Source organism: Equus przewalskii, chromosome 8, assembly GCF_037783145.1.
Source record: "Equus przewalskii isolate Varuska chromosome 8, EquPr2, whole genome shotgun sequence".
NCBI classification, from domain to species: Eukaryota; Metazoa; Chordata; class Mammalia; order Perissodactyla; family Equidae; genus Equus; species Equus przewalskii.
Window position 1 is genome coordinate 5,742,715 of NC_091838.1, and position 26,136 is coordinate 5,768,850.

A 26,136-nucleotide genomic window follows, 5' to 3' on the forward strand; every position below is an offset into this window, starting at 1 on the left:
TAAAACAGTGTATGCATAGATTGTTTGACAAAAATGTTGTGACCAGAGGCTCATAAAACCTAACCCTGCATTTCCCCTTGGAGCAATGATTCAGTATTCACTCATCCATTGTTTGAGGCAACTCTATAGAACATAGCTATTGCAAATAATGAGAATCGACTGTCTGTCCACCTATCCATCTATTATCTATCTATCTATACATCACATGTTGAATGTACATATCAAAGCCAAACAAGTCTACAGTATTCTTCAGAAACCAGGACACCTAAAATTCTTGACTTTAATAAACCCCACAGTTTCCAAAAAAATTTGGAAACAAAATAATAGACTTTTGAATAACTAATGGGTCAGAAGAGAAATCAAAATAGAACTTAGAATGTATTTTGAAGTACATGAAAATGAAAACACAATATATAAAAACCTCTGGGATACACCCAAAGCAAACTTAAAGTGAAATTTATAGCACTAAATGATTTTATTAGAAAGAAGAAGGGTCTCAAGTCAATGACCATAGAACTGACTTTAACAAACTAGAAAAAGAAGAGCTAATTAAACTCATATAAGGAAAAGAAAGAAGATGATAATAATCGAAGGATGAATAAATGGAATAGAATACACACGGGTCTTCAGCATTTTATTTTTGCCCCCTTCTGTCTTCTATGATATTATTGTCATGTACTTTTAATCCTACATATATTTTAAATTGACAGATGATATTATTATGGTTTTTACAATCAATATTCATTTACATTTACCCATCTATTTATCTTTCCCATTGCGCTTCATTTCTTCTTCCATTTTTGTGTTTTTATCTGTGATCATTTTCCTTCTCTTTGTAAAATTCCTTTAGTATTTCACATAGAGCACATGTACTGGCTATGAAATCTTATTTTTGTCTAAAATATTTTTATTTCATCTTCATTTTTAAAGAATATTTTACTGGTTACAGAATTCTACGCTGGCAGTTGTTTCCATTGAGCACAATAAAGTTGTCATACTACTGTTTTCTGACTTACAAATTTACTATTCTCAAAGGTCAGTTCTCAGTCTTAATGTTAACTATCTGATGATGATGAATGTTTTTTGTCTTTGACTGCTTTAGGTATAATTTGTCTTTGCTATTTAGCAGTTTGATTGAGATATGCCTAGCTATTTTGGGTTTCTAGAGTTGCTTGAACGCGTGGATTTTATGTCTCTCACCAGTTACAGAAAACTGTTGACCAGAACCACTTTACACGGCTTTGTTTACTCTTTCTCTCTTCCTCTTTGATTCAAATTGTGTATTAATGCTTTTCACCATGACCTATATATTCTTAGAATCATTTCTGTATTTTACATCCTTTTATTTCTCTCCATGTTTCAGAAATATATTTTCTCTCTTTTCTTCAAGTTTACTTTTCTTTTGTTGTGTCTAATCTATATTTAAACTTATATATTGAATTCTTAGTGTCAGTTACTGTATTTTCCATGAAATTATTTCTAGAGATTTAATTTCTCTCATAAAATTTTCTATCACATCAAATGTTTTCATGAACATTTTAATCAGAGATATTTTAGACTGAGTAGGATAGTAAAATATTTAGCTGCAGGTCTGTATCTATTATCTATATTTTCTTTGGTTTGTGGTCATTTCACCCTTGATCCTAATGCCTAGTAATTTGTTATTGGATTCCAGACATTTTGAATAAAAAAATTTCAAGAACTCTGCTCTTATAATTTTACCTTCTTTCAGAGAGATTTTACTTTTTGTTCCTTAGACGGCAGCCAGAACATAAACAAATCATTGGCTCCAATAAGGGTTTTCAGATGATAGGAAGCTGGATTTTACTCTCTTTGAGGTACGGTCTATCTCTGACTTGTCCTCATTCATAAGGTGTAACATTTCAAAGCTCTCAAATGAAATGCTGGCGCAATTATCTGAGCCCTTTTTCCTTGACAGACCGTAAACTGTCAATTTTGTTCCCCCAGCACATTGAACCTGACAAAACATCTGCTTAAGATTTTAGCTTCTTAGTTTCAGCCGTCTTCTTGCCTTCTTGGTCTTTCATTCCATAACAGCTTAGGAAATGACAAATGCCTTACAGTGAACATCAACTTAGAAAATCAGACACACTTGTTTGTGTTTCCTGTTTCTTGAGGATTCTGGTCCCTCCAGTTCCGACTGGGTTGGTTATACCTGTACTTCATATTATCATGTCTCTTAGCCCTCTAAGACTGCCAAAGGTCCTGAGGTTTTGCTTTCCGCCTGGTCTTTATGCCCTCAGCCACTTAGCAATGGAAAATACCTCAAGGGGAAAGTTTGTGGAAAGTTGGGCTCATCTTATGTATTCTTTTTATTAGGATATTGTCCTAACAATTGCTGGGTGCCCTCAAGATTCTCCAATGCCTCCAATATGTAAGGTATTTTTTTCTTTTCTTTTAAACCTGTTTTACAGTTGTTTTTGGTGAAAAGTTGGTTTGATACAAGCTAGTTATTCATAACTATCTGGAGAATTTTAATTTCAGAGACATACTGTTGTTGAGAAATTGTGAAAGTAGATTGCCTATTACCAAACAGATAATCAATAATTCAATAACATTACTTAAAGGTACTTTTGAGTCACAAAAAGATTCAGTCAAGGAATATTACTTGGAGGAAATGCTTACATTCATTAATATGGACAAGCCAAAAAATATATATCTATTACCATTTTTCAGGCCCAATTTGCTAATGACCTCTGTTGATTATTTTGGGCATAGTTCATCATCAAAAGTGGAGAACTGACAAGAATTGTTTGAAGTCTCTTTCAGCATTTTTTTCTGTTTAGTCATAAATAATATTAGAACAAGTGATCTTAGAGCCAACTTTAAATGAGCAGTTAATGGTGGCATTTGAGCAATCAGAAGATGAGTTCTGGAACATAAGATAGAGTTAAAACATAAGCAATAAAGCTAAGAAGGATATAAAGCACTGAGGTCTTACTACCCACCTTGGAAAAGAAAATTCTATAAGCATTTGCATAGTGTAAGCAAATGAGATAAATACAAAAGCAAACAAAAATTATTTATCAAAACAGGCAACGATTAAAAATTGAACACAAAATCAAAACACAACTCAAAGTATTCAATCATTATAATAAAAAAATTTTTTTAATATTAAAATCGATTATTACCCAAAAAGACACAACTTTTGGAATGTGTTATTTCTCTTTTGTTTTCATAATTATGTGATTTGTAATTTGCAGTTCAAGTACTCAGACTCCTGAGGTTCATTCTTATTCCACGGAAGTCTAAGTCATCCATTGCAGGTTAAGCTGAAACAAAATAATAATAATAACAATAATAGGGATTTTTTTTTATATAACAGCCTCAGGCCTAAGGGGAAACTACACAATTCTGGACCATGGCGGGGGAGTGAACTCAGCTGGAACAGGTTAAAAATCCTACTCAATCTCCATGACTGAGTGACAAGTAAGTGAATTGCCGGCCTTCGTGCATCTGTCCACAAACAAAGCTCCTCCTTTGGCAATGTCGTGTGAACTTAATCACTAATTTCAAGTTCTTCTGACCAAATAGCCAACATTTATAAAGCAGTAAAATTAAGATTCTTCTCACTCTCAGTCAGGATTCTCCATGCCCCCCAGCACAGTCAATAAGTAAAGATCAATGAGATATTTAATAGTCACAGCTGATCATTCCAATTTCATTGAAGATTTTTGAACTCTTGATTTTTCTATGGCTTAAACTCAAGACTTTGCAGCTTTTACATTACACAGAATATTCTGTTTGTGCTAAAATTAAATCTCGTCATTGAAAGTACATTTACCACTTTGAGTTTACTTTGTGCAAGGCAAAAGACAAAATGGGCATGGCTATAGCATTGTAGTTGTTATTAGCCTCTTCTGTGACATTCTTTATTAACTACAAATTTGAAGTGATATGTTAGCAATTCGAAGCTTCATAAGATTGACTGAAATGTGCTTTTGTGGCCTTTGTGTTGGAGTCCAGGCTGGGGTCACCCTTGTGCCATGCTTTTATACATCTATATTAATGATTATAGGTGATCATTCATTAGATCTAGTCCACAGAGAGAGCCCTTGTCATATAGTCTACATAATAGCAAGGAGAAGGTTCAGGATAAGGTTTTCTTGGGAAGAGTAATAACATTATATAACATCATTTTAACAATATTCACAATTTTTAAAATTTTTATGTGAAATTTTAAAAGGTCAATTTTATCAATTCACTGAGAAGTTAGCATGCTCTTTAGCTAGGTTCTGTACTGTGATTTATAGGTGGAAAATCATCTTTGATGATAAAATCACATTTTAAGCATTTTCCTCCCTAGTCTCTGACACTATACCAGTTCTTAATATAAATTCAACTCACAAACATCTCCTGAGCATCCCAATTCATATTTGTGAGACATGCTGCTGACCTGATGGACCAAGCCCTTGTTTCCCCCAGAAGGGATATTTTCTGATGTTGCAACAATGAAACTCTGGATGAAATTCTGAGATTTCAGGGAGGCATCAGAAGATAAGAATGAAGAAAGAAGTATAAAATTAAAAACACCTTATTTTTCATGACTGGAAAAATCATTATCCTAATCCTTGAGTATATCTTCTATGTCCTTCTCTTGCATGTCCCTATATTGTTGCTATGCTGTCTGCCTCAGTGCAACCAGAGCCACCAAATGTGCTGCCTTCACGCTAGTGAAACCTCTTGCTGATGCTCAGGGTGCACTGCCAAAGAGGAGGGGCATGTGTGATTTGTCAGAGCCGGTCACCAGGGGTGGAGAGTTGGAGAAGGGCATCGAAAGGATGTGACCACCAGTTGAAACTCTCACCAGAGCAGGGCAATCAGAGGCTCCTCACTCCTCCCGTCCTTGGAATGTAGATTCCACCCACTGTTCCTGCACTAGGATCCACTTCAAGCACACAGCCTGGAGAGAGTAATGTGTTGCTGAGACCATCTGGATGGTTACATGACTGAATCCCATTAAGGCCTCTATATAAACTCTTAAGAATTTGGCAGATGTGTGTGCAGATCTACTCATGTTGTGGCCAGCCAAGGCAAGCCTTGTATGTAAGTTGCCTTGCTTATTAAAACTGCTGCCTAGCCCCCCACTCCCACAAAAATTGTAGTATTTTTAGATTGCATTGGTGGGTTTTTCCCTAAGCAACTACAAATAAGCTAGAAGTAACGTGAAATTGCTCAGGTATCTGTCCCCTTGAGAAAGACTGCATTCCTAATTGCAGCCAACCGTGTTACACTTACACATCATATATAAAGTAGTATTTAAAAATTCAGACTGAATTGGCTTTAAATGTAGGCATCCCTCTAAATGCAAATTTACTTTTTACACTTAACCTTTAAGCGTAAACCTTTTTACACTAAGCCTTAGTTTCTTTACTTGTAAAATGTTCTACAGTTGCTGTATCATAAAAAATCTAAAAAACCTGCCACAGTACCTGCACCTGGTAAGCATATTGGCTATTTTATCATAATTCTTATTATGGCTGATTTTATTAGTAGGAATGAAGAAATATTTATATAGTTCAATGGAAAATTAATTCATATATTTATGGCAGGGTGTCGAGCATCTATCTAGCTCTAGAGTCCCCTATATAGCTCTCATCATATTCAACTGATCCTATATAAATAACCCCAATCAGCATTTCTACTTATGGTTTCCCACTTAAAAACTTTTGTAAAAATATATTAATAATTATGAACATTTGTGGGAGTTTTATTTCTATTTTTATGTTGGATAAAAAATAGAACCATTCTCTGGATATTACACAACAACCTGCCGTTTTCACTTACCATGAACATCTTCCCAGTTCAATACATATTTGTTGCTATTGGTTTTTTGTTTTTATTTATTTATTTTTATTGCAATAACATTGGTTTATAACATATAAATTTCAGGTGTACATGGTTATATATTTCAATGTCTGGGTAGATTACATCATGTTCACCATCCAAAGAATAATTACAATCTCATCACCACATATACGTGTCTAATCACCTCTTCTGGCCTCCTCCCTCCTCACTTCCCCTCTGGTAACCACCAATCCAATTTCTGTTTCTCTGTGTTTGTTTATTGTTTTTATTGTCTACTTATGAGTGAGATCATATGGTATTTGACTTTCTCCCTGTGACTTATTTCTCTTAACATAATACCCTCAAGCTTTATCCATGTTGTCACAAATGGTCAGATTTCATCATTTTTTATGGCTGAGTAGTATTCCATTCTGGATACATACCAAGAATGGAATACTATTCAGCTATAAGAAAAGTTGCTATTGTTGATCACACCACTAGCTATTCAATCACCAAAGCAAAAAAACTAAAAAAATTATTCTTTGTCTCTTTCCCTCTACCTCTATGTTTGACTTGAGCACCAGATTTTAATTCCTAAATATTTATCACATCAAATATTTTATGTTCTTATTATGACCACTTTATTTCACTGCTTCAAATTTCTTTTCATAACCATTACATTCTCTCCTTAATTGGACTCCTTCCATGAAGGCATTTATACCAAATAAAAATACTCAACCATATTCTTACTAGATTGTATCTCTGATTTTACTACCCCTCGGCCTAAACTTTTTTCAAATTCTCTTCTGAGAAGATAAAGTCTAAGCTCTTTATATGTCATTTAAGGCCTTTCACAATGCAATTCCTATATATTTCTCCAACTCATCTACCACACTTCCTACCATATACTTTATCCTCAAGCAAACTATGCTGCTTATAAATTTTCCTACATCTACCCTGCCCTTGTATATCTTCAGTTTATCCTGTTTACATGAAATTCCGATTCCCTAAGTTCATCATTGGCTAACTCAATTGAAGCATCATTCAGTTGAAGCAACACCACAATTTCCCATAGCAGTCTCCCTCAGTATGGCTTAGATGGCATTCTTCTGAGTCCTGTGACACTCTTTGTATAATTCCACCATTTTCCATATCACATTAAATTACAATTTTCTACTCATAGGTCTAATTATGAACATTTGGAATTTGGGAAAATTTTCTTATTTTAATTGTATTCATTGTGTGTTTCTAGTACATACATAGGTGGCAAAAGTTTTTAAGTCAAAATGGTGGATTTGAGACGTCAAATGAACACAACTTGGTTGCTTTTTAGGTCTTAGGAATTGAGAAAAAGAGTAGGAGAGACAGAAAACTTCAATGTTTCTGATTTTGGTAACCAGAACATGATATTACTATATTCTTAGTTAAGGAATACAGAATGAAGATGAAATCTAGGTAACAATATGAAAAATTCAGTTTGATAAGAGATATCCACACTAGACCCAAATGGAGATGTGCAATAAGAAGCGAGATATAGAGGCCTAAACATCAAAGAAAATAAAGAGAAAGATGGTCTAGAAATTTCACTGTAAAGTTGAAATTAGAAGCCTCCTAGAAAGATTTGTAGGATGAGAAGAAGGCTTTTCATTGTGCAATCCTAACTGTGTCTCAGACAGGACCACCACCATTTAAAGGATGTATTGGTGACTAGAAGTTTAAGTAAGAACTCAATGTAAACAACACAAAAGTAGGATTAAGTTATCGGCAGTCAAAAATCAATTGCCTATAGTAGGCAGTCTTAGAAAGTGAGACTCATGTAAGAATTCTGGTAATATAATGTCATCATATTTTGTTTGTTCTGCAGCTGACAATCTCTCAGTGTTAGGAGGACACAAAGGATTGGATTACAGAAAATAGAATATCTTATATCAAGGAGACAGCAACTCTTCAGCCCTATTTGATGATTTCCATAAGGAAATCTAGAATCTTTGCTGCCCAACATTCTCACTTTTCAAGAGAAGCTGGGAATCCAGATTTTTATGATAATTATTTATAAATATTAAACAGTGCACGAGACAAAGAAAAGACATCTCCAGTCTAGGTTCAGGATGCTGACCACAATTTTGGAACCTCTGTACTACTTGGAAAAAGTCTGTGTTAAAGATGGTATAGAAATATCTGATTTAAATAAATGAAGATCCAAATATAGGCAATGATTTTAATATATGTGTGAAACACTGAAATTTATGTAACAGCAATGTAGCTGAAAGACGGCCACATTGGGTTTCAGAAAACCTGTTCTTTCATCCTGATTATATTACTTAATAAGTATATATGAACATCATTAACTCATCATCTATTTGATGAGAATAAAATGAGAAACAGCAAATGCTTGGGAAGACATAAGATATTAAAAAATTGATAGCATTATAATTAAATTTATTAGTAATAATGGTTAACTTGAAATCAATAATTTCAATGTGGTTCTTTGTAATTCATGTCAATGTAAACATATAATATATACGATATACATTTTCATACTGTATACTGAGGTATATGGTAAAACTTCATCTCCTCCTACCCTCTTATATAAGCAGCAACCCCAATATGATGCTTATCACTCCACCTCGCCACTTGAAGATAGTAGACAATATTGGGGGGGAGTGGTTATGACAGGTAATTTGTATTAAATACTCTCCTAGATATAGTAATTTATATTAATACACTTAACTCTGCATGATAAGTCACAGGTACCATTAATCAGTTAGAGAAATAAAGATGACCCACATTTGATAATTTCTAGTAGACATTTAGAAGTACGATACATTCCTTGAACTATAGTCACCTACCAACCAAAATCTCCAAATCATAGAAGAATGATTTCTATATGACCTCAATGTTGTGTTTAGTAAGCTAGAACTAGATGGGAAATATTCTCAAGCTTTAGAAGAATTAGAAAGAAAACTTCAAAGAGAAAATGTAGTCATCTGAAAAAGTGTGATAAAGTATGCTCATTGGAATTGAAATGGTCCTTGGTTAAAAAGTTTAAGAAAGTAAATTAAAATGCCAAGCACAAGGGATAACTTTAGCCATAAAGAATATGTTTCACTCTCGCTCCACTGTAAAAGGAAAAGAGTTCAGTCCAATTAAATATTCATGAAACAAAAGATCAAGGCTTTAAGTATTAGATCAAGTTCAAGACTGGGCATGAACTAATGATCCAATAGTTTATATGAATATTAAACATTTAGTAGAGGAATAACTCACAACTACATTTTGGAATGGATTCCATTTTAGTTTAATTGATAGTTAATTTTACCAATTCTGGGTAAGAAATTGATTGACATTTAACATAATAATATCCAAGACCATACATTGAGGATTAGTCAGTTGATGAGTTGCCCCAAGTTTCAGTAGTAATAGATGCACTGAGTAATTGTTTTCATTGTATTGTAGTAATAGCTGCTGTTCTTTCCCCAAATCTTTTGACTTCTCGCACATAGGAAAATTAAATATGAGCTGATAGGCAAAGATAATGCACCAATTTAATTACTATACTTTGCCCCAAAACTTGCTGCAAACTTAGTTTAAAGGGGTATTTCTGTGTCTTGTTTTTAGCATTAGTTGGTAGTGAGGCACAGGCTGCATTAATCATTTGAAATGAAACCTCCCTAGAAACAGGTGTAAGTGATTTCGTTTCTGAAGACTGATGGACTAGAAATACAGCCAAGGAAGCTTTGCCCAATTTGACATCCTTCTTTTAAAGATCCAGGAGAAAGTGAGGTTAATCCAGCCACAGGCAGAATGCCTCCTCTGAGTGTGTATAAACCAGTGAAATGTGCAGGAGGCCTGGGAAGCAGCGGCGAGGTCCAGCGAAAATAATCATCACTCTTCACGCCGAGAGGCAACAAGCACTGCAGGTGAGATAAAGTTCCAGACTTTAAATCCGTCCTCAGTGCAGCAGGCCTGCGGCCACACTTCCCCAGAGAAGGCGCCTTGTCCATCACTACAATCAGCTCCACCAAAGCATTTTATCCATTTATTTATTTTCAAGTTGTCAACGACGTTTTTGAAAGCAAAGGCAGACAAAGCTTCTTCTATACAGCCTGAGGGATCTGTATTCCTTTTAACCAAAATGGCCTGCAGACATTTTTGCAAAACTAATAAAAAAGCTCTAAGTACCAGCATGTGGGCTGAACCAAAATAAGGCACAAGTGTACATACCAGTGTAGTACGATGAAATGTGAAATTTAGAAAAGAAAAAAACTAACGGGAGTAGAGAGGCTAGATAGAATATAGTAACGTATTATTGCACAAATTCATTCCCATTGGCCCAACCTAGTGCTTAGTCATGATATCAGAAACTTTTATGTAATAACAAAATGGTATTTGAAATTAAACCTTGCACTTTCACTAACAAAGAACCAAGTCACTGAGATAAGAATTCATATATTCTCCTCAAAGCTCTCATATATCGTATTTTATATAAACACCTGCATGAGTTTAAATTTCATACTATGAATATCTAGAGTTCATGAGTTTCAATGTGCTCTTTTCTTTACACACAGTATACTTCACAGTCATTGCCATATAACGGGTGTTCAATAAATGTTTGTTGAATGTTTTAATGAATAAAATTCTTTTAGATAAAAGAGTCTTAACTTGTAGTCAATAGAGGATATTTAACAGACCCATGAGCCCCTAAAATTGTACACAAAGTGCTTGTGTTAATGTACAAAAGTTCATTTTACTCCTGTGGAGAAAATCTATATATTTCACCATATTTCCAAAGAGTATCATGATTTCCCTTCCGTAAATGATTAAGTCTCTTTTCTTTAAAGAATGTAAAGATATTTTACATACAAGGCAGTATGGTATAATAGAAAGGTCTAGGACTTACCAAAAACTCTCAGAAAACCTCATAATTGACAGTGATTTGTTAAAAATATTTCTGTTAAATTAAGAAAGATAAGAATGTTGGGGCTGGCCCCATGGCCGAGTGGTTAAGTTCGTGCGCTCCGCTGCAGGCGGCCCAGTGTTTCGTTGGTTTGAATCCTGGGCACGGACATGGCACTGCTCATCAAACCACGCTGAGGTGGCGTCCCACATGCCACAACTAGAAGGACCCACAACGAAGACTATACAACTAGGTACCAGGGGGCTTTGGGGAGAAAAAGGAAAAAAATAAAATCTTAAAAAAAAAAAGGAAAGATAAGGATGTTGATTAGGACCATTCTTTTTAACATTGTAATGAAGTTTTATCCAATGTGTAATAAAAAAAAATTTTAACAGTAATAATAGGTGTAAAGGTCAGAAAGAATTGCAGAGTGTTATTATGTATAGAAGATATGATCATCTATTTAACAAACATGGGATAACGTGTAGGTGATAATTAGAACTAACATAAGAATTCAACAAGATTGCCAGACAACAAAATCAATATTTTAAAACAATGCAAGTTTCAACAAATTAGGGGGGAAAAAGTAAAAAACACACAATTGAAAAGATTCATTTACTAAGAAGCTTACATTATAAGAACCTTCAAATATATCTAGCATTGAATGTGCCTTTGATAGAAAAACATAAAACTATATTAAAGAACATAAATATTGAATAAATAGAAATTTCATAAAATAAGTACTAAATAAATTAAAAGACAGAAAGTTCACCTAGTTTCTTTTAACAAGGAACAAAACCACAAACCCTAAAAGAAAATAAAATTTTTCTTTTATTATGATAATAATTTTAAAATTTCTCATTATATTGAAATTAATGATTCATTTAACAAATGACTCCATAAAAGACAGTCTACCCGAAGGAATCAGATATTTTCAATGTATATAACTAGTAAAGATATAGTATTCAGAATATGTTCAAAATATCTGGAAATCAATAATAATTTTAAAAAATATGTACGAACTCAATATACAGTAATATTGGGAATAGACATAGAAGTCAGAGTAGAAGTCATTAGGATTATTATTATTAGCATTAGCATCATCATTACGATGGTTATTTAATCTGGACTTTATTGGAACAATCTTCTCTTCTAGTTCTTTCCTTTTCCAGATCAAGATATAATAGTCCTAAGAGGTCTCACCCAAAATCACAAGGATTGCCAAAACTTCCTTTTCTTTAATCCCAAATCTAAATTTCAATCTATTATCACAACACTTAATCCATTGACTCCAATTATTAGATCAATAAGTGCTTTTCTATGCACATAATAATTACGATTTGACCATATGGTGAATAAGGGAAAACAAATACTCGTAGCAAATTGTAAGGGAACTCAGTATAAATAGAGTTAGGTCAGCCTGAGAATTGCAGAGTGAGACATGGCCAGTCATTACAGCAACGGCAAAGCAAACTACAAACTAGAACCGTAGGACAAACTTTGTCCTCACAATTGGAATCAAACTCAGTTGATTTTGCAGTTGATATCCATAAATAACACAGATTTAAAAATTACGTAGTGGGCATTTTCATCATATTTTCTAGCAATAAGATTAATGATGTTACATCATAACCTCTGAAAATATTTGGATTTCAAAGCATAAATATGATACATAAACAATGCATTTTCATTTAGATGTCATGACCCCAATTCAAAGTGTTATACAAGGTATTGGTTCTGTCAGTTAAGGACTTTTTGAGGCTGTTATAAGGTCCAAAAATTAACAATTTTTGTATATTTCTAATTGTTTGAATATTTTAACCTTATAACATGACCTTCCTTATGTCTAGTAATGATTTTTGCTTTAAATCTATTTGTGTCATATTAACATAGTCACACTGGATAGTGTGGTATTATTTTTTAGCTTTTTACTTTGAATTCTCTGATTTCCAATATTTTAGAAGTGATCTTTAAAATATAATAAAATTGGAACTCATGTTTTTATGCAGCCTGATTTTTTTAATTCTCACATGGAACATTTATTCCATTCACATTTAATTTCAGATATATCTGGGTCTATATCTACCACCTTATTTCACACTTCCAATTTCTTTCTTCTGTTCTGTGTTTTCTTGTCTCCATTATTGCCTCCTGGTTGTTGTTCTTTTTGTTTGAGTGGGTATTTTTTCTTATATTCTATTCTTTTTAACTTTACTACATTGGACTGTATGCTCTCTAGTCTAGTCTCTTAAGGTTAGTCTAGAAATTACAACACACAGAAATAATTTATCAATGTTGAAAATTAACACATTTATTCTCCCCTCTGATCATAGAAGGACCTCAGTTACTACTCTTCCTCCTTGTATGTTATTGTTTTGTTTGTTTTAATTCTATCTTGGCCTTTTAACCTCACAAAACAATATTGTTTTTAAAAGACTAAAGATCACTTAGATTTACTACATATTTACCACTTATTTTATTATTCATTCCTTCTCACAATCTCCAGTGTTTTCCTTGGTATTGCTTCTGCCAGGATACATCTTTTAGATTTCCCTTTAATGAGGATCTACAGGTGGGAACATTTTTGCTGATTCTGTCTCTTTTAAGATGTCTTGTTCTTTTACCCTAATTCTAGACATTCTCTTTCACCAAGTAGAGAATTCTAGGTTGACATACTTTCTCTCTGCACGTTGAAGATCTCACCTTTCTTTGGTTCCTACCATTTCTTTTGTTGATACTGAGAAGTAAGCTGTTGGTCTCACTGTTGCTCCTGGAATATGTAGATTGGTGTCTTTATTTGCAGAAATACTCCAAGCATAATTTACTCCAATATACTTATTTTCCATTTTTCTCTTACTTCTCCTTCTGGAACACCAATTAGACATATGTTGGACATTCTTATGTTAATACTCTATGGCTTTTTATCTCTTTTTATGGTTTCCTTCTCTTATTACCTCTACTTTATATTCCAGATAATTTCTTCTATTCAACCTTATAGTTCACTAATTTTCCTATTATTTTATCTAATTAGCTAGTAAATGCATCCATTAAGTCAGTAAATTTTCTTTTTAAGTTGTTTTATCTTTTATTTATTAGATATTCTTTTTTGTTATTTTTCAAATCTGTTTGGTCCTTTTTTGTAGTTTCCTTTACTCTGAAGATCTTTTTAAGCTTATCTTCCTGCAAACATACTAAGTATTATAATGTAACAATATGTGCCCCTTAGCTCCAATGTTTGAAGTTTTTGCAGGTCATTTCCTCCTTCTAGAGTTTTTGTTTTGTTTTTTGATTCTTGTTCATGGTCAGCTATTCTCTTTCTTTGGCCCATTATTTGTGGGAATCTTTGAGCTCTAGAACTAATGGGCCTCCTTCTAGAGAGCACAGGCACTTGCTTCCTCAAGGTGCCTCAGAACACTCCCACTTTAAGTGAAACTTAACACCTCAAAGTGTTTTGGGCAGCTGGGTGATGTGATTTGTCCTACAAATCATCATCGGAAAGCTTGTGGTTAATGTCTCATAGGATTTTTTCCCTTTTCTCTAAGAGAAAAGGCAACTTTCCTTGTAGCACTTGGGGATGGCTGGTTCCCTCCTGGTTCACACACACTGAGAAGTTATACTTCTTCCAGCTCTGTGGTTGCTACCCAAGAATTCCCGCTTCCAGCAGACCTAAACCAGCTTTTCCTCCTCCCTCTTCTCCCCTTTCCTTACTATACACTAAAAACTTAAACTCAGATTCTCCAGGTTTGGCAAAACCCCATAGGGTAAAATTAATTTCTTTGCTTATTACAACATTCTGGGTTCCCGGTTTCATTAAATTTTTGTCTGATAATGTCTTAGTCGCCTGTAAACTTCTTAGTGTTTTTAAAATGATTGAAAGATATATAGATACCCATAATTTTAAACCTTTCAGCAGGAAGGCATCAAGTCCCTAAGCAACAGCAATGACTAGAGCTGTTAGGTCCGCTTGCCACAGTTGCATAGAATGCATTGGGAAGGCAACAACAAGCCCGAATGGATCCGAACCATTAAAGCAACATTAGCTTCACATCCACACTGGTTACACTCGCTCTCTCAAGTCCCATGGAGTATAATGCAGAGGCAGGCCAAAGTGGACCACATACACATGCATCTTTGTCATTGCTAAGGAAACTCAATATTGGGAAATTCTTGATCTTTTAAAGATTCTAAAACCTGCCTAACCTTTGCCCACAGAGAATCATTATCTGCATATTCCTGGTCAGACAAAAAAAATCTACTATCAGTGCCCTTAATTCAGAAGACATGCAGGTAAAACAATTATCTCACAACAGAAGGTAAGTCCCAAGATCTAGCCAGCCAGATTGATGAGAACAGAAAACATCTTTCTAAAATGTCATATATGCCATATACACATATATGTGTTTTAAAACAAAACGCAATAAGAAACACTTTTATCCACCATCAGTCCAGAATTCTGAATGAAAAAAAATATATGTTCTGATAGAAAAGAGAGTAACTTCTTTGAAGTCAGCAAGAATCCTTTCAATCATTCACAAAGTTAAAAATCATTTGTTGAGTCCCTACACTGTGCAGAGTCTGGTGATAAAATAATTAGAAAAGGATTTATTATCAACTAATCAAAAAATATATAAATGAGCAATTAATTACAACAAAGGGAAGGAATGTGGTTCTTCAGAAGTACAATAAAAAATTAATAAAACCTGACCTACATTGGGGGAGTGATGAGGTCATAGGAAGATGGCTCTGGGGAAATGATGCTTCTGTTGAGAGCTGTAGGTGAAGTAGGAGATAAATGGCTTCAGTTCATCACGTATCTTTCTGGAAATGCAACTTAGCACAACATTTTTAAATGGAAGTTTCGAAGTGGGAATGATGACAGTTCTATTAACACATCCTCACTTTTTGGAAGTTAATATTTTGATAACTTAGAATATTGTCCGTGACACCATTGGTCCTGGGCTCTTCACACTCACTAATCTTTCTGGTTATTCTCCCTGGATCATTCTCACACATGCAATGAGATCAACTTGCATTGAGCAGCATCTCCTCTTCAGACCAATGGGATAACAGCCATACTTAACATTTGATGCTATGATCTATTCTGCAAGGCTTAATTGTATTTGATTTATTCTAATTTAATTAATAATTTCATGAAAAATATTCAGTGCACTGTGCTGATTTAATGGATAAAACAACTTATGGGGGCTAGCCCAGTGGCATAGTGGTTAAGTTTACGTGCTCTGCTTTGGCAGTCTGGGGTTCATGGGTTCGGATTCAGGACACGGACCTACACACCACTCATTAAACCATGCTGTGGCCACGTTCCATATACAAAATGGAGCAAGACGGACACAGATGTTAGCTCAGTGACAATCTTCCTCAAGCAAAAAGAGGAAGATTGGAAACAGATGTTAGCTCAGTGACAATCTTCCTCATCAAAAATAATAATAGGGGCCAGGCTGGTGGCACAGAGGTTAAGTTCACACATTCTGCTTTGGCGGGTCTGCACTGCTTATCAAGCCATGCTATGGCAGGCGTCCCACATATAAACTAGAGGAAGATGGGCCTGGATGTTAGCTCAGGGTCAGTCTTCCTCAGCAAAAAGAGGAGGATTGGCAGCAGATGTTAGCTCAGGGCTAATCTTCCTCAAATAAATAAATAAATTAAATAAATAAATAAATAATAACAACTTATGTATGGTCCACAATTAAAAAGTAAAGTGAAAGGGGCTAGCCCATTGGCATAGTGGTTAAGTTTGCTTCGCATACTCTGCTTCTGTGGCCCAGGGTTCATGGGTTCGGATCCAGGGTATGGACCTCCACATCACTCATCCAGCCATGCTGTGGCAGCATCCTATATAGAAAAAATTAGAGGAAGATTGGCACAGATGTTAGCTCAGGGCCAATCTTCCTCACCAAAAAAATAAAAGAATTTTAAAAAAGCAAAGTGAAATAATAATCCAATACCCAAGACAAATGCCATGCAGTATCTAAAAGGAAAAATATAAGTACCCCAGAGATTGAAAAATCCTGATGCATGCCTTGAAAGCAAATCTCGTGGGTGTATATGTGTGTGTGTTCCAAAACAAACTAATGTTCTTTAATAGCTGTATTTTCCTTTTGTTAGTTTCTTTAAAAACAATCCACTTGGCTAACTCAAGCAGGTAGGTTGAGCCAAAAAATGACCTCAAAATCTTAAAAATATGTAGTCCAAGTTATTTAAAGACTTCTGTACAGAGAAAAATAAGGGAAGGTTTTTAGTGTACCCCAAAATAATTAATTCACATATACAGAGATAACTGAAAACATTTGTGGTGTTTTTTTTTTTCATGTTTTAAACTTTTAATCATTACCTCTTTTAACCCTTATAAGGTACATGTGCCTGATGTCCATATGATTTGGAAATACTGATTTGGGGCCTCTGTGGAGACAATTTGAGTCTAACAGAGTAAGACAATCACTTGAATTGCTGTAAGGAGTGATGGCTCTGTCCAAGATTTTTCCCTGTTTCAACCCAATAAAAATCTGGGTGCATTATATAATTTTTAGTGTCTTAAGGGCCATGCATGTCATGAATCAGTGAAGAAGCCTGACAGATTTTATGACTATCCCCCTGCAAGTGTTCTGCAGGCCATACTTTCTCCTTTATATTCCAAAGAGAAAACGAGAACCAGGGAGCAATTCTACACATTTGATCTTGCTAACCTAATGCCAAAACAAGTAGGCAGTTAAATTAACAGCTACGCAGGGGAATGAAGAGTGAGAGGAAGAATCCATCTCTGTCTCATAATTGAATGTCATATAGAAAGGACATCCTGATGTTTGTCTCGCCTTATCATACTTCAACCAGTTTCTTATTTACATTCACATTTTATACTTTGCTATGTACTTGTAAGGCTCAGAGTGGCTTTCAGAAATACAAGTAGCACACAGTAACAAATGAACTTAAAAGAGTTGAAAATTTGAGGCAAAGAAAAATACAGTTGTGCAAGTAGGATTGAAAACAAATCTTAACTATGAGATTTCAAAGAGAGGACTCTGTGTTATATACTAAACAATACCAACAACTTAAAATAAGTACAACAATGACCGTCACAGAGAAGTTGCTTCTAATATCTCTAGTATAAGATGAGGGCAATTTAGCAAACAATTCAATAACAGGCAGTTGGGTAAGAGACCAGTGAGATCCAGATGTACGCAACTCTCTGAAGCTCTTGATGGGCACTTAGAATGTCTAGAGAAATAGGTGGATCAGCTATACTTAAGCAAATCAAGTTGTTTACAAAGTGATTTTTATAGCTTTTGAGCAGCTCTCAGGTCCAGATTTTACTCCCTGGTAAGCATCCTAAATACAATTATACTTCATATTCTGTACACTGCCATGTGCATTAACAATCTGAGAAGATATATGTTTCCTTGGGGAAACTGAGAAGTTTAACAAGTGCACGTTACTTCCAGAGTACCCTCAGAAAATGTTTCTTTCTACTCTAGCTCTGACAAATAAACTCATCAACACAACAGTCACTTCTGCCCATTCTATTGGCCAAAGCAAGTCACGTGGCTGAACTCAAAATCAAAGAGGAGGACATACAGTGACCCCATGAAGATGAGAGGAAGAGAGTAAATATGATTTAACAATAAGCTAATCAAACGCAGTTAAATATACAAACATACTGCAACAGCTTCTGTCAACAATTTGTAGAATGTAAGTTTGGGGTTCTACTGTTGAGAGTCCTAAAGCTCCACGTAACAATGAAGGAAGCACACAGAACTTCTCATCCAAATTCCTTCCAGGAAGGTAGAGACCTAAAGCTCTTCTATACAGAGAGCGCTCACTACAGACAGAACACATCTATCTGACTTTGTTCCTCTAGGCAGTAGACTACATTATCTTGACCTTTGTGCTTCTGTAAAAGTAAGACATCCATATCTATACTTTACGTAGATAAATGCAATTAATTAATAAAGTAAGAATAAACTATTGAGATTAATGTTTTTAGGATGGGGTCATGCTTGGGTAAATTTCTAAACGTAGAAACTACAAATGGTGACACATACTGACTTAGGCTACATTTTATCGTGAAATATGTATGGAAATATATGTCAATAATATCAATAAAGAATGAAATCTATAATGCACTGAATTAGGAAAATATTCACTGTCCCAACAATTCTAGTTCTAGGAACATATCCTTCATATAGACATACAGGTTGTAGCTAGTATCACAAAAATACTTTGTAACAAACCATTCTAAAATTCAGACACTTGGACCAACAATAATTTACTCTCATCTTTCTGTTGGTTGGCTGAGAGAAAACTACTCTAGGCTGAGTTTTTCTGGGCAGCTCTACTGCTGGGGACCAGGCTTACTCATGCATCTGAGGGTCTTTTTGTCTGATCTGGGCTGGAGTTAGCTAGACAGGTTTGGCTCTGCTCCACAGGTCTCATCCTTTTCCTGGATCCAGCATGCTTATCTGGGCATAGTCCTCTCAGGTTGAGAGCAGAAGCTCCAGAGAACAAGCAGAAACACGAGGGGCTTCTTAGAGGCTGGGCTGGGAAGTAACACACAGTCCCTTCTACCCATTCTATTGCTCAAAGCGAGTCAACATGGCTGGACCCGAAATCAAAAAGTAGGAAATATGGTGACCCCTTGAAGATGAGAGGAAGAGGGTAAATATGTTTTAGCAATAAGCTAATCAAATACAGTTAAATATACAAGCATACTGCAATAGTTTCTGTTAACAAATGCTTAAGATGTCCATCAGTAGAGAAGTGTTTTCATATAATGAGAAAACTATATAACCATTAGAAAAAGTGTTATTTCCGTAGGTTCTGATTACAAACACGTTACAAACATATCTTCAGTAGAAGAAAAGAAAAATGTGAACAGTGTTGCGAGATAAGGGTTATAGCAACAGATCTTCCATCCACTTATACCCCGTAGCTGGGGAGGGATTTCGGTGGGCAGCGCTCCTCAAAAAGAAAGAAGGCATGTAGTCCAGTCCAATCTCCTTGTAAATATGCTAAATGTTTTTTGCTAGCAGTGTATTCCTTTTCTTCAGTATGCTTTTAAACAAAATGTACCTGGTTTTCAAAGATTGCTATGGTAAGCAAACCCGTGATCTATAAATTTATTGGGCACAGCTTGCTGGAAAATGCCACAAAAGCAGTATAACTACATGAGCACATATTAGTCTTCTAGGACTCCTGTAACAAAACCCTACTGACTAGGTGGCTCAAACAACAGAAATTTATTGCCTCAGTTCTGGAGGCTGGAGGTCCATGACCAGCCAGCAAATTCGGTTCCTGGTGAGAGCTCTCTTCCTGGCTTGTAGTTGGCTGCTGTCTCCCTGGGTCCTCCCATAATCTTTCGTCACTGTGTGCACAAGGAGAGAGCTCTCTGGTGTCTGTCTTAGAAGGACATTAATCCTATTGGATCAGGGCCCACTGTTACAACCTCATTTAACCTTAGTTATTTCCTCAGAGGCACCCCCCTCCAAATATAGCTATACTGGGGGTTATGGCTCCAACACACGAATTGGGAGGGGACACCTGGTCCATGACAGAGTACAAAATTAAGATCTTTCCTGATTTAAAGTGTTCTTCCTCTCTAAGGAAAGCGTCTGTACACTTCATCTGTTAACTGGAGTTGGAGTGTATCCAGTGAGAAAATAAACGGCTGGGGAGTCATCTCCCCATTTGAACACCTTCTTGCTTCACCTACGCCTCTTGACTACTGAATAATTATTAATGAAGTGTACCCTGAGTAAGATCTTTGCTTTGTTTACCTTCGACTTAACAATCTGATCCTTTGTATTATTTCCAGGGCATACAATGTTTTAGCAAATGGAGAATTTTTAGATAAAACAGTAAATCAAATGATGAATAAGAATGTAAATTACTTATCATATTTAGTCAACTGTTTAAAAATATTCAGATTTACTGATGAGTAAATTCTAACATCAAAATTCAACTTCTCAGAGAATGCTTGTGCATAGTTAAAGGGCCTGTAAGAATTAATTTTACTAATCTTAAATTAACAAAGTTAAATTTTTACCTTAACAACACAGTCTAGCACATAAAAAATTTAATAGGAAATAAAAAGTAAAACAGACATAATGAAAAAAATGAAAAATAGACTGATAGAGGATTGTAATAGTAATAATAATCTTTGTTTTCATTAGATTATACAATGAATAGTATTATGTAAGCAAAAAAAATATGACACGGTTTGAATTGTGTTTGTTATATTTATCCTCACCTACTGTGATAAATTGGCAAGTGCTAGTATCATAACCAGTGTTAATTAATAAATCATAATTCTCACTGTGCAATGCATTTCTTGACACACATACTAATTCCTAATAAAAATATAAAAAAGGTAAAATTTTTTCAAATGTGAAAGCTGGAACTTCTAATTAAAAGTTCTGCACTATGTTCCATAATGCTGAGGTCTCCAAAAGTCTCTATACGTAGGTGAGAAGCATGCACAGTTGTCACTGGTGGAAAATTCTGGTCTTTGCCGCAGGTTTGTACACACAGATCAGCAGACCAAACCGAGAACAGAAGCTTGTCTTTTCAACTGTCAAAATAGAATGAAATCCCTCCTTTAGCTTCTGATAATTGAAGCATGTGACCCTTGTTCAGTGCTACAATAAGGACCCTTTCCCTACATTTTAAATATTCACTGAAGAATTCAGTGCTGGGATATTTGTAATCCAGTCCCGGCAAAGTCTTATTGGATCATCTTAGCATACATTAATTAGTAGTTTTGTCATTATACTCCAGGTTCTGTAAATAAATAAATAAAACATTTTCCCTCAGCTCCTTGGAGAGTCATCGCCTTTTTGAAATATTTTCTCAAAGCATCATTCACCGTAACTCAATGTACGTAACATAAACCCCATTTTACGGACTGCTTAGTTGACAGTTCTCTTCACACACGCTTCCTCCCATCCGTATCCTTTATACGAATATAAACTTTTTAAATCAATAGATGAGTCAACCAAAACTGTATAACTTTTTGCCTAGATCCCAAAACTAATGAACTGTGCAACTAATTAGCTCATCTTACAGGCCTATTAAGTGATCTAGAGTCCACTTTTGTTACTTTTTAAAATGCCATTAAAGTTGGGTTGTATAAGTGCTATTTGAAATCTTTTTTCAAGTGAGAACAAAATCAAGGTATAGACATAATTTTTCTTTGTTTCACATTTGAGTACAAATATAATTTGCTCTGATACACAAGGAGACCATTTGACTTAAGGGATGAAGGGATGCAACTCAGAAACCCAGCTCTGCTCTGTGATTATCAATGGTTACAAGAAGGCGGCTCTTGGGCAAGGGTGTCAGTACATAACAAGTCTCCATCATTCCTCACAATCCAAACTAAGCCTATGATTTACTTCTCAAAACAAAGGAGTCTATATGCAAAGACACCTTTAAATCACACTAAACTGTTATATAACCAATTTCAAAGAGTATTTTCTACTCCCAGGTAGTGTCAAGAAGCAGCTCTAATCTTGGCCCTAAGCCCCTCTGAGAAGTTTTGAAGACGCTACTGCAGAGTGGCCCGACACGGGCCTCTCTCTGTCACACTGGTGACACAATGTATTCTCAGCGCCTTCGCCTCTAACTTGAGAACAATAACACCCAGTTCCCTGGCATAGCTGTTACTCTCCCTCACCCTTGCTTCTTGGATCTAAAAATACTGAGTAGCGTCTTTGCTAATAACCTTCAATTTTAGAGAGCAACCAAGTGAGCTTTTCTAAGTAAAAATTTTTGCTAATTCATTGAAATTATAATTCCACCTGTTTCAAAACGTTAATTGGGTAAGTATACGATAAATGGTCAATGAAGGAGGATCTTACATTTTAATACCAGCTATGAAATCTGGGTACCCTGCCACTGAGGCACTGAAGATCAAATTTATTCTGAGTAGGGAAAGTTCTAGAAGCAACACAATACAAAACAAAAGGAAGAACTGTTATTTATTTATTTTTGAGGAAGATTAGCCCTGAGCTAACATCTGCTGCCAATCCTCCTCTTTTTGCTGAGGAAGACTGGCCCTGAGCTAACATCCATGCCCATCTTCCTCTACTTTATATGTGGGACGCCTACTACAGCATGGCTTGCCAAGCGGTGCCAACGGTGCCAAGTCCACACCTGGGATCTGAACCAGCAAACCCCAGGCTGCGAAGTGGAACATGCGCACTTAACCTCTGCACCACCGGCTGGGCCCTGGAAGAACTGATTGCTTTTCATTACTTTCTGGGTTTTTAAAAAATATTTTTGATATCTCTTTTTGATATTTCATGTGAAGATTATTAGTTGAGAATTTTCAGCAAAAGAAAATATTTGGACAAAATGTTTGGGAAGCCCTTCCCCTTTGATTTTAATGCCCCAAAACATCCAGTCTGCATAATGAAGAATGTTTTAGCCACTGAGCAAAGAAGGGGAAAAAGGCAGCAGGAGTCAGGAGGAGCAGAGCAATATGAATGGAATAAAAACAGACAGTGCCTTGAAGAAATGTTTTGGATTTGAAGAAGGGAAATATTAACTTACATAGCAGATTTCAATCCATTTGTTATATAAGTAAAGGATTTTTAAGAAGAGATACAATTTATCTAGGTAATTTCATCTAGCTTTACCTATCTTTCAAAATTCCAATAAAATATCAAAACAATTGAAAGAAAAAGCATCCACGTCAACATTACATGCGGACTTGATACAAATATTTCTTAGCAATATATTCCTAATTAACAAACTTATACTTATCTAATACTATTTGAGCATCATTAAATTAAATATATATATTGAATATTTAAAGAATTTGCCCTTTGAGATATAAATAATATCTACAGAAATATTGACCTCATATGTACCTCACCTCGGTATATATTTATATTTCAAAGGGGAAAGTTTAGAAACAGGAATTAAGGAATTATTACAAGTGAAAAAAACATGAAGGGGAAATAAGATCTTTAAAGGATCATTTACAGGCCTAAGAGCCTACCAAATTGAAAGCACCCATGACCTTGACAAAGCAATACTCAAATTCCAGTCGAAATAAACCACTTAAACTCATAAAATGATTTTTATTACCCTCAGAGAGAAGAAAAATCCAGTAGAGTCATCAATCGATTTTTTACATTTTTTGCATGTAGCATATGAGAAAGCTTCATAAAAATCATTTTTCTGAGTTTGTTATTTCAACAGGAAGGAATGCTTCCACAAGGCTTTTGTTATTAAGGAATGTGCTTATAGTATGATAATTTATGTCTAGTTCATTAAGCAGGTGTTCTGGGCAAGATAATATGGGGAAATGGCAAATATGACACACTGTTTTCCATTAACCCCCCTGCCCTGACAGGCTGAAGCGCCCCTTTTGAAGATTAATCCATTTTGCTTAATGCTTAGCATTTTCAGATCCTAGCTCTGGGTGCCAGAAAGGTTTTATGTTTGAAGTACGGGAAAAGTTATGTGGCAATTTTGAGCACCTAGTCAGCTAGCCCTTATGAAAATCAATTGATAAAATCCCAAAGCATCAAAAGTAGAAAGACTATGTACAAACAGTATACACCAAACCAGGAGGCTTCACACGCTGTCGTTGGAGCAGAGGCTATAAATTCCTTCTCATCAAATTCAAGGAAAGCTTTTTTTTTTTTTTTTAATATGACTGCTATTGTCATTCTTTAGAAAACTCCATAACCCCACTTACATTCATTTCAAAGACTGTTATTTAGGAAAGGCGGGGGGAGACAATGAATATGATTATTCACAATATCGAAACCAATGGTCAAAGGATCACAAATTGCCTCCCCTCCATGGCTGAATTTAGCTCACAAACTTGCTTTATCTATTTTAGACTTAAATGGATTTGCACATTGTGCTTTTAGCTACAGTTTGCCACAGTCCCCACCAATCCTGCTATAATGATTCCTAATCTCCCTTACTCATGTATTTGATCTGCTTAATCCTTACAGGCATTTGAATCCCATCTAAACATTTATCTCCCCAAGCCAGGGTCTACGAACTTTCTCCTTCGGTTTTATTTTTTCTAGGACTCAATATTGCAGAATTGAGTATTGTTCATGGTTAGGAGCACTCTGGTCTCAGATGACCTAGATTCAAATGTGAATCAACTTCTATGTAGGCTACTATTTAACCTTCCCAAACCTCACAGTCTTCATCTGGAAAACGGCAGTTGTAATAATACTACAGTAATACCTCCCTCACACGTGCCAGATCTTTCTAACCATAAGCACCGGCTGCCTGGATGCAACCCGTGCAGCTGCACAAGGACCCGTATTCAGAGGGGCGACACGCCTGCGTAAGTGCCCTATTGTCTCTGACTTCAAATTCTTAAAAATTTTTGAGCAAAGAGCCTGGCATTTCATTTTTCGCTAGGCCTTGAAAATTATATAGCCAGTTGTGCTAACCACGGAGACTGAACCTTTAACCACTTAGGTTTAGAGATTTCTCCATGCTACATCTTAAAATAGATCAACACGATGTCAAAATGAACGGACTTACAATGATATGTAAAGAGCCACATGCCATTTGACCCATTTTTTTGTTTTTATTGCTTCCATTGTCTCAGCTGTATTTTTTCTTATGTATATGTATTGACTCAAAATTATTGACATTTTTAGTCTATAATACTTGGAAAGATTTAACAAACCCTCAAAACCTAACTCCTTTGGGTTGCCAGATTTAACAAATAAAATCACAAGATGCACATATATTTGAATTTCAGATAAACAATAAATAAATTTTGTATAAGTACATTCCATGTAGTATTTAGGAAACACTTATATGAAAAAAAAATTTAATCTGCATTAGAAACAATAAAAAAAAGAAACGATATTGCACTACATTTAGTCAATAATTTCAGCAAAATTCTGGAATAGTTCTCCAGACTTCAAAGACAAGAAAACAGAGATGGAAATGAAGAATTGTATGAATATATATGGAGGTCAAAATAAAGAGACAAAATCATATGAATATGCATCCTTGAAAAGGTTGGTCTGTTCATTATGCCCTATAAAATATTTAAATAAATTATGAAGTAATGTTTTTCTAAAACTAGAGGGTGTACTATTGCCTCCGGGGTACACATCAGTGCTCAGGCTACTGTCTCCCTGCGTTTTAAGCAGAAGAAACAGCATAAGCTCCTAGACTGTGCAGTGGGTTGAGAGGTTCCGCTCCTCCCCCACACGGGATCTGTCAGGTGCTCTCTCAGAACACCCTTCTCCTGATTATGTCTTCTAACCGGCCAGCTAGCCTTTCTCCAGGAGCAAGGCATGTGTTTACTGTTTATCTCAATTACTCCACTAAATAAGAAAGGTCATATGCTCTTATTTCTTTAAAAATCTGATATTTGGTGACATTTCTCCAGACTATATAAGACTGGTGTATCAAGAAAGTGA

General features: G+C 35.3%; 1 long non-coding RNA gene across 3 annotated transcripts in view; it reads left to right on the plus strand.

The window, feature by feature from the left end:
- The window catches only part of LOC139084999 (uncharacterized), a 426,452-nt gene that overhangs the window by 318,745 nt on the left and 81,571 nt on the right, over positions 1-26,136 (plus strand). For all 3 annotated transcript variants that reach the window (XR_011542937.1, XR_011542938.1, XR_011542939.1), the window contains 2 exons: positions 2,341-2,400; positions 3,347-3,450. This is a non-coding gene — a long non-coding RNA (uncharacterized lncRNA). The remainder of the gene's footprint in view (positions 1-2,340; positions 2,401-3,346; positions 3,451-26,136) is intronic.